This window comes from Sminthopsis crassicaudata, chromosome 3, assembly GCF_048593235.1.
Source record: "Sminthopsis crassicaudata isolate SCR6 chromosome 3, ASM4859323v1, whole genome shotgun sequence".
Lineage (NCBI taxonomy): Eukaryota > Metazoa > Chordata > Mammalia > Dasyuromorphia > Dasyuridae > Sminthopsis > Sminthopsis crassicaudata.
The window spans coordinates 611,744,890-611,758,516 of NC_133619.1; positions in this window are offsets into that span (position 1 = coordinate 611,744,890).

Genomic DNA, 13,627 nt, shown 5'->3' on the forward strand with positions numbered 1-13,627 from the left:
TGGAAAACTCTGATCCCACCTTTTGCAAGAGGCCTTCCTGGTTTACTTAGCTATTTGTCTTTTCCCATCTGAGATCACCTCCTCTCTATTCTGAATAAAGCTGATTATTCATGTATTGCCTCTTTCCATTAGAATATAAACTCCTTGAGGATAGGGCTAGTATTTTTGTCTTTATGGTTTCATTGAAGCACATGTGGCACATAGTCAGGATTTAATAAATGCTTTTTGCTTAATTGATTAATTGATTGGGACAACGCAGAGGTTCTTAATCTGGAGTCTATGAACTTTTTTTTTTTTTTTTTACTTAGACTCACACTTTTATTTTTTTTTATTTTTCCCTTTTTCTTTTCTTTTTTATTATAGCTTTTTATTTACAAGATCTATGCATGGGTAATTTTTCAGCATTGACAATAGCAAAACCTTTTGTTCCAACTTTTCCCCTCCTTTCCCCCACCCCCTCCCGGAGATGGCAGGTTAAGCAATGCATGTTAAATATGTTAAACCATAAGTTAAATACTATATGTATACATGTCCAAACTGTTATTTTGCTGTACAAAAAGAATCAGACTTCAAAATAGTGTACAATTAGCCTGTGAAGGAAATCCAAAATCCAGGCGGACAAAATTAGAGGTCTTGGGACTTCTATGTAGTGGTTCATAGTCGTCTCCCAGAGTTCTTTTTTAAAAATTTTGCTTTCATAATTGCATTTCAGCATAGTTTCTTTCCTTTGTAGATATCATGTATTTTATTTTATACATTTAAAAATATTCTTTTGAGAAAGGGTCTCTAGGCTTCACCCCTAGGGTGGCAAAGAAAGGGTCTGTGATGTGCATAAAGAAAGTGAAGAAGCAAGTGTATCTGGAGACAGACCATGACTAGGTGAAGGGGCAGGTCAATTCTCTGAGAGCCTCCACAGCTGTAAATCCTAAACTTGAAGGAATTGCAAAGCAGCTTTTACTTCCGAAGATTTTCCTTGTGGATTGGGAATGAAATAAATTGGAGGCAAGAAGGAAGAGGAGATAGGTCAGACAATGAAACTGCCACTCAGTGGAGAGGTCAGAGAATGCACCTGCCTCTCAGTCTCCGTGTGTCATCATCATCCTCTCACATGAAGAGATCCATTCTACATTCTGACCTCCAGCAGCCACTGGCAGGTGGTTCTCATATCACAACAGGTGGGAGCTGATTGACCCAAAGCAAGTCACATCCTTTTTTAAATCCCAGGCTTCTGATCTATAAAACTGAAACAACAACAACCAATAATAACAATAATATTATTAATAATATTGTACATATTGTACCTTCCTTGTGTGAGATACTATCATTTGCCACCTGAAAACTACTGTATGAATGTCAACTATGATTTAAAATAAATTAAATAGAATTTCTGTTTTTAAATAACTCAAATTCTAATGTGGGAGAAATGAAACATTTACACAGAGAGCTCTAATACAAGGTAAGATATTACTAACCTAGAATTTAGACACTAACTAGGGGTCACCAATTGGAAAGAAACTGGAAACCATACAAAGATCTGTTGAAGGAATTGGAAATCTTTAGCTCAGAGAAAGAAAAGGATGAAGGGAATAGGGCCAGTTCTGATAGCTTTCTTCAAGTATTAAAAAGGCTATCAGTTTGGACTCACTGGCTCTGGTCCTAGAGAGCAGAACAAGAAACTGGATCAAAGTTATAGAGGATAGATTTAAGCTTGGGTCTGAAAAGGGAGAAAAACGGCCTTATAATCAAAGCTGTTCAAAAGTAAAATGAATTATTTGAAGAGGAGTGATCTCCCCAACACCAGAAGTCTTCAATTAGTCAAGGATTTTGTAGAGAATTGCTATTTACACTTAACTTGGACTAGATTGCCTCTGAAGCCCCTCTCAATTCTGAGTTTCTGGGATCATTGCTATAGGAGTATAAAAATCAAAGGGAGAGACTGTCTCAGGAGCAGAAGTCTAGAGTTAGCCAGACTGAAGTTTAGAGGCAATCTAATCCAATTCCTCAGTTTGTTCAATCACCTATCCAGAATTTTGTGAAAGTCTTAAGTCTCATGATCAGTTTTTGAACCAATTCTTCTGAGCCAAAATTCAGCATACTTCCCACTGCTCTGAGAATATATAACTGAAGTGAATATATTACTGAAGTGTACAACTAGAGTGTCAGTCGTGTAGAAAGAGTGATCAATGAACAGGTGGTGTGATCCCCGAATATCCATAAAGCCTGCTCAACCTGTCATGAGCACATGAGGAAGGACTCCAAGCAGTACAGTGAGCCCTGCCCCCATAGATTTGACCTAGGTCTAGAACATGAAGATATCTCCTAGGTCATCCATTAATCCTAGAGCCACAGATCTAAAATTGGAAATAATTTAAAGATGATTTCATTCATTCCCTCTCATTTTAAATAAGGAAACATGGGCTCAAGAAGGTTGAATAACCTGGATAAGTTCACACAAAGAGCAAATATTAGAGGTAAGATTTGACCAGGTCATCTGACCCAGAGCTGGTATTCTTCCCACTGTACTACACTGAATCTCTTACTACCTGTGGGACTTTGGAAAGTGTTTCTCTTTCTTGGGACTTCACTTTCTCATTTATAAAATGAGGGGAGGAGGATGGGACATATGGCTTCTGAGGTTGCCTAAGCCTATCTTCCTGTGAGGCAGGTGGTGAAGTGCATTCTATCGTGTAAAACATGGACTCAAGAAGACCTGAGTTCAAATTCAGACTCAGACACTAATTGTGTGAACCTGAGTAAGCCACTTATCCTCTATTTACCTCAGTTTCCCCAACTATAAGATGGGGATAATAATAGCACCTAACTCTTAGGGTTGTTGTAAGGTTCAAGTGAGATAATATTTATAAAGTGGCACATAGTAGGCACTATATAAATTCTAGCTATTGTTACTTTTCAGGATGATATACTTAGGACTAGATCCACACTGAGGGATGGAGGGAATTGTCCATATTGCTGTGATCACAGTTACACTGAAATATCAAAAGAGAAAAACAATCTCTCCAAGCCAGAAAATTGGGAAGAATTTGAAGGTCCTCCATCTAGTTGTCCCAACAACCCCTTAGCTGTTCTGCTAATCTGATGTGGGCAGAGGAGAGGAGAGCTGGACCCTTGTGTCCTTAAAGCAGCAAACAGGAAATGGACAATCAGCATCCAGGATTCTAGAATAAACATGTACAGATAAAGAAGTCTGGAGTTCCTGTCACAGTTCTCCAACCTGGCTGCTGGAATAAGAAATGAGGATGGGGGGGCAGGAGAAGTCTAACCTATCGTTATTAATCGGGGCTAGCGTTTCACTAAATCAAGCTCCTCCCAGGATCCTAGCATGGAACAATCTCAGAGCTGGAAGAGACTTCATTGACCATCTGGTCTAACTGAGACCTGCAAAGTAATGCCTCTGAGCACTTCCCTAAATGCTGGTGGGAGATATTGCCATATACAAGGAGACTGGGGCATCCAGATCCACTGGTGAATAGAGAAGCCAGATGTCTGTCAGGAGATGTGAAGTTTGCTTGAGAGGATGCTCCTATTTAAACATTTTGCTTCCCTTAAGGGGAAAAAAACAACAAACCAACCAAGATCTCACCAACTCCTATGGAGTTTAATCATCATCTCTTTGTAAAAGATTCTCAGATCTATTTAACCAACCCTAACCTCTCCTCCAATTCTATATCACCAACTACCTTTTGGCTCGATGGTACAGTGGATAGAGTATTAGACCTGGAGTTAGGAAGAGATTTTTCCTGAATGCAACTCTAATTTCTGACTCATACTAGCTGTGTGATCCTGGGCAAGTCCCTTCTGCCACAGTTTCCTCATCTGTACAATGGGATAACAATAACACTTACCTTCCAGGATCTCTGGGAAGCTCAAATGAGATATTTATACTGCACTTGGCAGAGTTCCTGGCACATGTCTAAATGCTAATAATCAACTATTATTATCTCAAACTGTATGTCTTATAAACACAAATTCATTGTCTTTTCCCCTAAATCCCTGACTTTTCTTAAATTTCCTTTTACTGTTGAGATCACCATTATCCTCCTAGTCACCCAATGTATGTGTCATCCATGGCTTACACACCTTACAAACTGCTGCTAAATCTTATCAACATCTCTCATATATGTCCCCTGCTCTTCTCTCACTCTGCCTCCACCTGTGGCACAGGAGTTCATCCCCTCACCCTAGACCATTGAAATAGTCTGATGGGAGATTTCCTTGTCTAAAGTCTCTGCCCATTCTGGTTCATTCTCCACTAAGCTCTTGTGACGCTTGTGAGCGTCTTCTTCTTCTTCTTCTTCTTTTTTTTTTTTTTTAATAAAAATAGCTTTTTATTTTTTTCAAATATATGCAAAGATAGTTTTCAACATTCACTCTTGCAAAACTTCATGTTCCAAATTTTTCTCTCTCCTTTCCCCCTTCTCCCTCTCCAGACAGCAAGTAATCCAATATAGGTCAAACATGTGCAATTCTTCTAAACATTTCCACATTTATCATGCTGAATAAGAAAAATCAGATCAAAGGGGGGAAAATGAAAGGAAAAAAAAAATCAGGCAAGCAAACAACAACAACCACAAAAAAGGTGAAATTGCTCCACATTCAGTCTCCACAGTTTTCTCTTTGGATGCAAATGGCTCTCTCCATCACAAATCTATTGGAATTGATATAAATCATATCATTGTTGAAAAGAGTCTTCAGAGGTGATCATCACATAATCTTGTTGTTGCTGTACACAATATTCTCTTGGTTCTACTTGTTCTACTAAAGCAAGGTCTAACTATGTCATCTCACCCTCTTAATCAATAAATTCCACTGGCTCCCTATTACCTCTAGGACCAAATATAAAATCCTCTGTTTGTCTTTTAAAGCCTTTCACAACTTGGCCCCCTCCTTCTTTTCTAGGTTCCTTATATTTTACTCTCCTCTAAATACCCTACAATCCATTGCCATCCATCTTCTTAATGATGTTTATCTCCCATTCCTGGACCTTGCCACATCCTGTGCCCCTTCTCTGGAATTTTTTTCCTTTTCTCCTCATCTGTACTTTGGAGTTTCCCTGAATTCTTTTAAGATTCTTTCTAGCAGCTTCTTCTGCAGGATGCCTTTCTCAGCCCTCAGAGCTACAACTCTGAGACCCTCTGAGACCAGCTGCCGCAGACTGTGCTTCAATCTTGTGTGTGTCCATCCATGAGCATCTGGTCTCCACAATTAGTCTTTGGGTTCAGTGAGGGCAGAGACCATATTTTTGCTTTTTTTTTTAAATCCCCAGCACATAGCATACTACCTGGCATACAGGTAGTGCTTCATGAATGCTTATGTCTGACTGATGTTTGTTAATGTGGTTTATTTTCAATAAATTTAGATCTAGAAAGATCTTAGATTTCATCGAATAAAATCCTTTTACTTTATAGACAAAGAAGGAAACCACAGCTCGGGAAATTCAAATGATTTGTCTAAAGTCCTACAGAGTCTCAGAGGCAGACTTGAATCCAGGTTCTTTTTCAATTGAATGGAATTGTTATGGTTTGGTCAGCTTGAGTCTCTGTGAGTCCATTTAGAGTTTTCCTGGAGTGGATATCTTCAACATAAAGAAGATCCAACTCACTTCCAGTTGATCAATGATGGACAGAAACAACTACACCCAGAGAAGGAACACTGGGAAGTGAATGTAAATTGTTAGCACTACTGTCTATCTACCCAGGTTACTTATACCTTCGGAAGCTAATACTTAATGTGCAACAAGAAAATGGTATTTACACACATATATTGTATTTAGGTTATATTGTAACACATGTAAAATGTATGGGATTGCCTGTCATCTAGGGGAGGGAGTAGAGGAAGGTAGGGGAAAATTTGGAAAAATGAATACAAGGGATAATGTTATAAAAAAAAATTACTCATGCATATATACTGTCATTAAAAAAATTTTATAATTATAAAATTTTAAAAAAAATTAAATAAAATAGAGTTTTCCTGGGCAAAGATATTGGAGCAGTTTGCCATTTTCTTCTCCAGTTCATTTTACAGATGAGGAAACTGAGGCAAACAGGGTTAAGAACCATATAACTAGTGAGTGTCTGAAGCTGAATTTGAACTCAGGTCCTCTTAATACATTCTATCCATTGTACCATCTGGTCATCCTGAATTGAATTAGTGTATGCAAAATATTGGGTAAAGCTTGAAATGACAGATAAAAGTCTTATGGCGACTATTAGTATTAAAAAGTTTAGACTTAAGTTTTTGTCCATTCGATTCAACTCTATATTCTATGTTTTATGGTTCTTCCCAGCTTAGTTATTTTATGTCCTAAGCTGAATCAACTAATCAATAGGCAAGCCTTTATTTATCTCCTATATTCTAAGGACCCTCTTAGCTCTGACACAGTAGGTTCCAAGACTACTCTCAAGCTATTGACCATTGTTGGAAGACTTTTCTTCTTGATTACTGTCTCTTTGACTTCCCAGCCTTCTTCAAGGCTCAAGTCCAAAGCCTCCTCCTATATAATGCTTTCCTGAATGCACAATGGTATTCCCTAAAGTCACTTTCTATTCCTTTTGTACTTATGTATCTCATCCATCTAATTTTCCTCTCAATAGAATGTAAACTCAGGAACTATTTTGTGTTTGTACTCAAAACACCTAGCATTGTAAACAAGCACATTGTAGGAACACGCTATAGTAGGGCTAATTGAATTAAGGTCTCTCCCCAAAGTCTAGGAAGTAATTAACCCTATAAATCCCAGCAAGCTCTTCTGACTTCTTCACTAGGGTTGGTCTGTTTTCCCAAACATTTCCAGATCACTAAGCTGTTATTCTAGAATAAATAGGCATCAATTATTGTTATTCCCATTTTATGGAAGTGGAAACTGAGGCTGGGAAGCCATTTGTCCCAAGTCACATGAGCCGAAGAAGGTGGGAAGGGAATAGCCAGACACAAAAAGAAGTCTTAGCTCAGCCTCAGAGACTTTCCAATACTCCCTCCCACAGGGATGTGATGATGGCAATAAGTAATGGAATTGGAATTTGAACCCATGTGAAATCTCCAAACCAAATCCTCTTTGATTTTATACTGCCTCTACCTAGAAAATGAAAGAGTAGGGATCTCTTTCCTCCCCATTCTCTTCACCACAACCACCTTCAGCCCTAAATCCAGGATATTCTAGAAGCAACATGGTATCTTTTTCTATGTTGGGGGATCTGGGGCCCGATCCTAGAATTCAGTCTGAATTGTGATTGTGTAGTCCAAGCTTCTCATTTGACAAATAAGGAATCTAAGACCGACGGAAGTCATCCAAAGACACACAACAGAGCTGGAACTAGAATAATAATTAATGATGATGATAATGATAGTGGTGGTGGTGGTGATACAGCACTTTAAAGTTTACAAAATACTTTACAAATATTATCTCATTTTATCTTCAAAACAACTCTGGAATAAGCATGATTATTATTCCCATTTTACATATGAGAAAACAAAGGAAGGCATCAGGTTAAGTGACTTGCCCAAGATCACACTGTTAATAAATATTTGAGGCAGGATTTGAATTCAGATCTACTGTACCACCTAGCTATCTAGTAATCTCCCTATTCATACACCTGCTCTAGAGGCCATGGGATTCATGACCTTGGAGAGCTCCTGAAGGAGAAGTTAGCAAAAATGGACCCTGGGATCACAAGTGATTGTTGTCCTTCATCTCAAAGAGGACCAGAATGACATCACTATGTTAGCTGAGTTACTGTATATCCGACTGTGCCTGATCAGACCAATATAAACTCAGAACGCTCTGCCACAGGTCCGACACAATTAGTCCCTGTGAATATTTGGGGTGGCTTCTCTAACTTTGCATATCTCACATTGCCATATACTGATGATGAGCAGAATCAACTTTGCAGAAGTGTTTGTACATTTTTTTTAGTGTTTCATCTGCATGATGGGATCCCTGTCTGCTGCAGGCTGGGATTGGGTAAGCAGACAATTTTTAGGGCACTTTTTCTAGTCTCTCCCCCATACATGGAGGACTCTGTTCTGCCACTAGACAGTAATGACTCTGGAAGAGATTGTGAGGCTGAAGACTTCATTCAAATTCTACCTCACTTAAATCCAGTTTATGCACAAATCAAAAGGCATCACCATTCCATTTTATTATTTCTATCCTCAAAGCCCTGTGGGGATGGGCAAATGATGAAGCAGCAGGTGGGATCTGTAGTCACAGCCCTGTATTCAGGCAGCCCAGACCATAGAGTCATCTTCTGACTGGAAGCAGCAGTGGGATTCGGCAGCCCCTAGGTGTCCAAGTAGCATTTAAGGATCACAAGACTGGAAGGGGCCTCAGAGATCATCTAAAGCCCATCTTCTTAAACTGAAGTTTGAGAACTCATATGGGATCTCCTAAATGAGTTGGGGATCACAAAACTATAAATAATTACCAGCAAATGTTTGATTTGTATACCTATCTTACATTCCTTTATAGCTTGGATTATGTAAAAATTTCTCAGCCAAAAGGGAGTCTAGGATGGAAAAAGTTTAAGAAGCCCTGATCTAATCTAATTCCCCTCATTTTACATATGATGAAAAGTGAATTATTTTAAATAATTGAGAAAAAAGAAGTGTGATTGTGGTCAGAGTTGATGTTGAAGGAGGAAAAGAACCTTCATTCTTCCTTGTATACATATATATACATACATACATACATACATATTAATAAATAGATTATAAATATTCACACATATATGTATTATATATTATTATATTATATTACATTGTATTTTATTATATTATATTGTATGTGTATATATTATATTATTGTATTATATTACATTGTATTGCACTATATATATAAAATGCTAAGCATTTTTACAAATTTCATCTCATTTGATCTTCAAAACAACTCTGTGATGTCAATGCTATTAAGTCCATTTTACAATTGAGGGAACTGAGGCAGGCAGAGATGAAATGGCATTCCCAAAGTCACAGAGCAAATGGTTGAAACTGGATTTGAATTCAAGTCTTCATGACTCTAAGTGCCATGCTCTATCCATTGAACCACTTGGTTGTTTCAACAAAAGAGAACAGAGGATGCTCAAGCTTATACAAGTTGTTAAGTGGCAAAGGGAAGATTTGAACCAAATTCTTTTGAAGAGACATACTAGCCCAAAGGAAAGAGTGCTGAATTTCAAGTTCAAAGTCCTAGGTTTAAATTTCAGATCTTGTCCTTACTATCTGTGAAATTTCATAAAATCAAATGTCTCTAGTCATCATTTTCCACATGTGCAACATGAAGGAACTAGATGGTCTCCAAAAGCCTGTCCAGTTCTAAATCTTGTTCTTTCCAATTTCAGTGTTCTCTCTACTATACCATGTTGCAAAGAAGATGATGCAATTTCAAAACATAATTAGCTAGTTTCCTCTCCTAACCTTCCTATTCTCTAGATTCCAAACAAAGAACACTGACTAGGATCTGAAAGGACCAAGGTAAATTTGGGGATGGATATTTTGAGTAAGATGTCCCTTTTGCTGTAGGCAGTTTATGCTTTTCCTCGACCTGACCCATCTAGAACTTCTCAGAATCAGAGGAAAGCATTCAGGAATTTGACTTCACTGTCATTGCTTGAGTGGGGCTCTCCCATATTGGATTCTGACTATCCCTGAGGTGCCAAGACCCCAAGGACACATGTTCATCTCAGGATCTTCTCTGGGACTGTCCCTTTTTCATGCCAATAGGTATTTTGGCTTCTATTCCACCAATATGTATGTTACAGAATCCCAGATTCTATGAGTTGGAAAAGAGCTCAAAGATCTAAAATTCATCACCCTGATCAAGAATCCCAACAAGTGGGCATCCAACCTTCAAACTAAGCAACCTTTAAGCTTAAGCTTTTACCTCTAAGCCCACATTTTCTACTTTTGGACAGTTCTTGTTAAGAATGTAGCAATTATGGATGTTACTGTTCTCATGTGGGATCTCCACTACTTCCTCTTTAACTTCCATCCATTGTTACTGGTTCTACTCTCTGAAGCCAAGCAGAATGGATCTTATCTCTTCTATACAAAGAGGTATAACTTTGCAAAGAATTGAAGACTTTAATCATGTCTCCCCCAGATTGTTCTTCTCAAGCCTAAATGGCCCATTTCTTTCAAGTGAAATTTATATACTCTCCTAGTAACCTCATTAGCTCCCATAGGTTCCATGATCATCTCTATTTTGGTAACTTCCAAATTTATATATCCCTCTACAGTTTCTCTCCAGTCACACATAAACAACTTCCTGTTGGATATTTTGGACATGGCATACATGGCATATGGCAACATATCCCAAGCCAAAATCTGTCTTATTGTCCCCAAACCCAGTCCTCTTCTGAGTTTCCTTCTAAAGAGGGTTTGACCATTTTCCCAGTCACCCAGATTTGCATCCTTGAAATCATTCTTGACTCACCTGTTCTCATATCTATTCATTTGCCTGTTCTTATTAATTTTACTCCCACAACATCTCTTTAAAGTTTCCATATCTCCAATCTTTTCACAACCATTATCACTTGTTGCCTGGCCTATTGCAATAGCATCCTAAATGGTTTTCCTGCCCCAAATTTCTCCCCTCTCCAATCTATCCTTTGTACAGCTAACAGCTGATTTTTTTCAAAAATAAAGGTTTGTCTTTGTCACTTCCCTGCTTACCAGAAAGTTGTGTAATTTTTGGCACTTCGTTCAGCAGCACCTGTGTAGGAGCAAAGGTGGTGAATAGTGGGAGTGATCCAATGTTCTGAGATTTGCCAGGGCAAGATCAGTGAGAAGCTGAGTTGGCTCCCTATACACAAATTTCTCATTCTGACTTAGAGAGCTCTTCCCAGCTAAATGCCAACCTTTCTTTCTAATCTAATTATACTTTTCTCCCTTTCATGTACTCCATGGTCCAACTAAATGGTCTTATGATTCTTCATTGTCTATTTCTAAACTTTGGACATGCTAACCCTATAACATGACTGTACTCCCTCCTCACCTCTGTCTTTTAGAATTCTGAGTTCTTTTAAAGCTTAGCTCAAATATCACCTTCTACATTAAATCTTTACTTATTCTCCTGCTAGAGATTCTTCCTCAAAAGTACCTTGCACTTATTTTATATAATATTATACACATTTGTTGCATATAATATTTACATAATTTATAGATGTTATATCCTCCTGATAGAATGCAAACTCTTTGAGGATAAAAACTGTTCCATTTTTATATTCACAAACCTAATGCAGTGTCTGGCACATTGTAAACACCTAATAAATGTTTCTTGATCTACTGATTGATTTGGCACTATCTCCAGTTGGTTTATCATTTGGGTGGATAGAGGATGATCATCCTCTTCTGGATGACCACTAGCTTGCTAGTGTCGTTCCTCAAATGTGGGTTCAGAACAGAACATATCAATCTGAATATAATCTGAACTGGACACTTTTGTCAGCAGATGGGTGGGGCCCATCTGGGATAGACGGTGGGTGGTTTATATAGTCCAGCCAAACTCTTGCTTAGATATTCATGCCATCTGGTCCCCAGTGCCTGGAATATTTTCCCTCTTCAACCTCACCTCTTTTCCAATACCTTCTTTCAAGACTCAACACAAGTCTCATCTACCGAACAGCCTTTCCTGATCATCACACTTGTTGCTTTTCCACTCTCTGTCTCAAAATTTGCATCTGCTTTGCATATACATTTTTTATCAGTGTATATGTTTCCATCTGGGACAAACTAAACTTTTTGAAAGCAGGGATTGTGTGGTTTTTGTTTTTATATTGACATCATAGTACTTGGCACAAACCAGACACTTTTAAAATGCTGATAGATTTGAAATGGGCAGGTCTTCATATCCCTTACCAAGGAGTAGGATGGCATACCGTCCTGTTCCCATGACTCATGAATGGGTCACACAGAGATTGTCCTGCCTCCTACATGCAAATAATAATAGCTAATGATTATGTGATGCTCTTTGGTTACAAAATGTTTTATGTGTATGATCTCAACTGATATTTATAATGACTTGTGATGTGGGTCAAGGGAGTCTTATCATCCCTGTTTTATAGATGAAGAGATTAGTTCTTAGAGATGATGTCCTCAGAGATGACACTGAATGTTCCAGCTGGGCTTTAGGGTCGAGTCTTCAGGAACCAAGTGTAGTTTCCACTACACTGATGAGAAGTAGGGAAGAAAGAGACAGAAAAGGAGCCAGAGATACAAAGAAAAAGCAAGAGTGAAAAACAGAAAGAAGGTGAAGATGAGAAAAAAAATGAAGAAAATGATTTTCTTGTGTGGAAATGCATCTTTGAATATAAATACTATTTCCCTAATGGAATATATTGGCAGAAATGGTACCATTTTTGTCTTTGTAACCCCAAAAGTAGGCAGATATAGAGTCCAAATAAATACTTAACTGATTTCTTTGGATAGTAGGACCATAGATTCAAAGCTGTAAGGTACCACAGATAGCAGTTAGTTTGACCCCCTCATTTTTCATATGAGAAAACTGAGGCTCAAAAAGAAGGGATTTGCTCAAAGTCACAAAAGCATCAAACAGTAGAACCAGGTTCCAAATCCAGCATTATTTCTACCCTAGCATGCTGCTTTCCCCTCCTTTTTTAAAATCTTGTATGATGATGGCTTATGTTTCCAAAGAGGCAACATAGAATAGTCATGGGCTTGGAATGCTGGGCTAGGAAAATGTGAGTCCAGATCCCTGATTGGACTCTTACTAATGATAGTCATTGAACCTCCTGAACCTCAAGCAATTACCTAGCTCTTCCTTTGAGTACCTTGCCACCTTATCTTATGATTGATCTAGCCATGTCAAGCCTCAACTTTGCATCACTCCCACAACTTTCCACCTTCAATCCTACATAAGTACTATGAATGAAGGTGGAGAAAATCATTCAACATTTCTGGACCCACTACAAATTTATGTTATGCAACCCCTATTGGGCCCTCACTGCTGCTAAGCAATTTGACTGGATCTTCCTTATCAAATCATTATCCCACTCTTCATAGATGCTCTTCCAAACTTTTTCATCCCTGCTCACACTTCCACGTCATCTTATCTCTTAGATAAGAACCTTACTTCATATTTTACAGGGAAAAAAATTAAGGGCATTTCACTGTGAGCTCCTTTTTCTTCCATTCTCATCTCATGCAACTCATATCACAGATGCCTTCTGCCAATGTCTCCTCCTTCTCTCCTGATTCACATGAAGAAGTGATCCTTTTCTTAGTCGAGACTACCTGGATACCTGATCCCATTACATCCCATCTTCTCCAGAAGATCACCTCTTCTATCATCCTTACACTTATCTGCAGTCTCTCCCTATCCTGCTTCCCTAATCCTACCAATCTGCATCCCATATCTCTTCTGAATTTTGTAGCCAAAGTCTTTGAAAAATCCATCAGTAATGGGTATTTCCATCTTCTCCTCTCTTCTTATTTCTCTATAGTCTAACTTTTGACCTTATCATCGAACCAAAACTTCTCTCTCCAAAGTTACCAGTGATCTCTTAATTGCCAAACCTACTGATCTTTTCTTAATCCTCATCTTTCCTAAGATTTCTGTTGCCTTTGACACTATTAATCATTCCTTTATTTTTGA